At 36.7% G+C, this 3,370-nt stretch overlaps 1 pseudogene; it reads left to right on the plus strand.

The window, feature by feature from the left end:
• The first annotated feature begins 557 nt into the window (after positions 1–557).
• LOC140431773 (cytosolic non-specific dipeptidase pseudogene) lies at positions 558–3,364 on the plus strand (annotated as a pseudogene).
• Positions 3,365–3,370: the final 6 nt, after the last annotated feature.

Consider the following 3,370-nt stretch of genomic DNA (forward strand, 5'->3'; position numbering starts at 1 on the left):
TCCCATTGTCCTTCCTTTTATGTCATTTACCTTTAACCGTTGCCTGTATTGTTTGTGTTAAAAAAAAGTCGCTATGAAGGGCACCTTAGCGTGAAGCGTGTGTTTCTGTTCAATCCTTTTTGTATAGTCACCCAATAGTGTTTTCAACGGGAAGGTTAGGAAATTGAGTGAATGAACGAACGGTTAAGAAATTGTGATGAATTTAAAGGAAGTGTAGGAGATTGTTTTTACGTATTAAACCAATTGTCTGGCTAAACAGGTCTTGAACCCAAGGCAAAAAAAACAAAAAACCTTACGGTGATGACAAATTTGGCCGATATGAGCGCTTTAAACGTCACGTATATCCCCTCTCGTCAGCTGCACAGAATTGAACTTGAATTGTGCAGAAATTTCAACAATAAAGATAATTCTTTCGTCCTAATTTTCAATTATTCTTCTAGTTACCTCCTGTTTTGGCAATTATTCTCTCTTTTTTACTAGTGTGTCATAAACTAATAATTTGAAGTTGATTCTCTTAATTTATTGTGTCACCTGTACTAACACGTTTTTGTTGTTTCAGATATCTTGATGAAAACAAAGAGAAATATATAGAAAACTTAAGGCAAGTTGTTGCTATCCAGTCAGTGTCGGCATGGCCAGAAAAAAGACCAGAAATAACCAAGCAAATGAAATGGGCCTTAGAACGTTTACAAGCATTGGGAGCATCCGCAGAACTACGAGATATAGGAACCCAAACTCTACCTGATGGACAAACTTTGGCTTTACCTCCTGTCTTATTCGGGTCATTGGGCAACGATCCAAAAAAGAAGACTGTGTTAATTTATGGGCATTTAGATGTTCAACCAGCACACAAGAGCGATGGTTGGGACACCGAACCTTTTGTGTTGACAGAAAAAGATGGTAAACTGTACGGAAGAGGGGCTTCAGATGATAAAGGACCCGTTTTGTCTTGGTTGCATGCTATTGAAGGATTCCAGGTGAGCGTTTTTACAGTATACTTTCCCTGATTTACTTTATTTCATATAGTTTGCCTGTTTCCGCATCTAGAATCGATCTAGTTATGTTTGATATACTAACTGAATTAGAGACTGATTTATCGCTATTCTTATCGATCTATATATTAGGTCATTCTATTTTTATTGCAATCGTATTGTTTTCATTAACGTGTCGATATTTTCAACTGAAGAGTGGATATTAGAAAGGGCCAAAGTGCCAAAAACAAAGTTTTGAGATAATGTAAAAAAACAGTATAAAACTCCAAAAACATTACTAACAAAAAATTTATTTGGTACATATATTTAGCATAAAATGAAAAATCTATCCTAAGAACGCTAATTGCAAAAGTAACTTCCTATAACAAAAAAAAATATTTTCAAGTAAATTAGGAAAGGGCGTAAGTGCCTTAGCTTTTATAAGATACATTTTAGAGAGTTTTTCCATTTTTTCAAGCATTTTCTTCAATCTGAAGCAGCTGTTTGTAGAACAGTTGGTATTCTGAACACTGTAGATATGGAATCATGTTTTGAAGTGACATATTTTTATTTTCTGACACCCTATTCGCTGGTGGCAGTTTGATTATATCAGCTTGTCTAAGTTCAGCTAAAATTTTTCCTCTCTTTACGACGTTAACCTGTACCGTTTCTTGAAGATCAGAAAATGAAATTTTTATCTTAACAAGTACGCGATTCGCTGCTTAGATCATTATATATGTAGCTGTGCTGATATTTAGCTTTGTAATGTTACTCTGCTTATCTGCTGCTCGTTTTAGGTCGCAAAATCCATAACTTCTTATGTCAACAATATTAAAATGTGTAGAAAATCTTGTGGGCTTAACTGCTGCATGGAGGTCTGAAGACACATAAGCTTTAGTTACCATCTTGCGTTTTTCGCTCAATGCAAAGTCTCGGTCACAGGGCATAAAGCTGTGCCCGCTTACAAGACTTTTGATCAATTGAAACACCGTTAGCTAACATCAATTGTGACGGGTATTTGTGTTAGACAGCAGACTCAGTAAAACACAGGTTTAATTCAAATTAAAATATATTCAAAACAAATAAATACCAATATAAAATCACATATCTACTAGATAGATAATATATACAATAAAAATTTAAAATGTCAATCCTTGGAGACGACGGTATCGACACATTCGGCCAGTGGACGGATCGATCAACATTCGATCTGGCAAGGAGCGGGAAGTGACTAATCAACACTTAATCACGGGAAGGGTACGTCTCAGATTAACACTCTAAGACTGGTTCGAAGCTGCCATTAGATGAACACTCTAGTAGAAGTAGTTAGCCTTCGGTCAACACTAAGGCCACTGGACTTGTTCCCAGATCAGCACTCTGATAGAACTCCCGACGGTTGCCTTTTTGGCTGCCCCGGTGGAGTTCCCACCAGATTAACACTCTGGCGAAACTCGATTCTTCCGTGCGGCGTACGTTGTGTTATACCATTCCCGACCTTCCATCGTGCCTACGTACGGAGCGTTGCCGGGACGGTGGCGATAGCTAGTGATGACGCGAGGTAACAAAGATAAAGTAACAGACATTTAGCGCGCAACTGGTTTCGCGCAAGTGTCAGTTATGTGAGTTTTTAAAGCATGCGTCGATAGATATACAATAATATACATATTATCATTTGTCAAACCAGTGTCGTTGCGCGCTAACTCTTTTTTTTCTTTATCCTTGACACCTCGCGCTTTTAACAGCTGGCAACCCTAGTTTGCGACCATTTTTTCTCAGGTAACCTTGTATCATCATATTAAGAAAAAAATTAGCTTTAATTTCATTAAAAAAATGCATATATGTCATGAGCAGCGGATTTTATTTAAAAAATAAATGCACGAAATAATATGTTCAAAAATGAATTACTATTAATTGAAATAAAAATATTTGCGGCCACTTTTTGACTGGCCTATCAATATATTTTTCTAATAATTAATTCACAAAAAAATGTGAGTTTGATGGACTACGTTATGAACGTAGTGAGCTTGCAGTGGGATCTTGTACTATTATCAGTAATCCTTTTATACCCTAGTATTATCACAAGGTTACTTTGTCGATTGCTGTGCTTCGCCAGTTACTTAAGATATTGTTAATAATTGATTTTACTTACTTATTGAGCTGTTTATGTATCTATTAATTTCTTTTAGGCAATTGGTGAAGAAGTACCCGTCAACTTGAAATTTGTTTTCGAAGGAATGGAAGAAAGCGGAAGTGAAGGTTTGGACGAGTTGTTACATGCGGAGAAAAATAAATTCCTGGCTGGAACCGATTATGTATGTATTTCAGACAATTACTGGCTAGGAACCACCAAACCTTGCATTACCTATGGTCTTCGAGGAATCTACTCTGAGATAGCGCGT

This window comes from Diabrotica undecimpunctata, unplaced genomic scaffold (genome assembly GCF_040954645.1).
Source record: "Diabrotica undecimpunctata isolate CICGRU unplaced genomic scaffold, icDiaUnde3 ctg00001976.1, whole genome shotgun sequence".
Classification (NCBI taxonomy): Eukaryota; Metazoa; Arthropoda; class Insecta; order Coleoptera; family Chrysomelidae; genus Diabrotica; species Diabrotica undecimpunctata.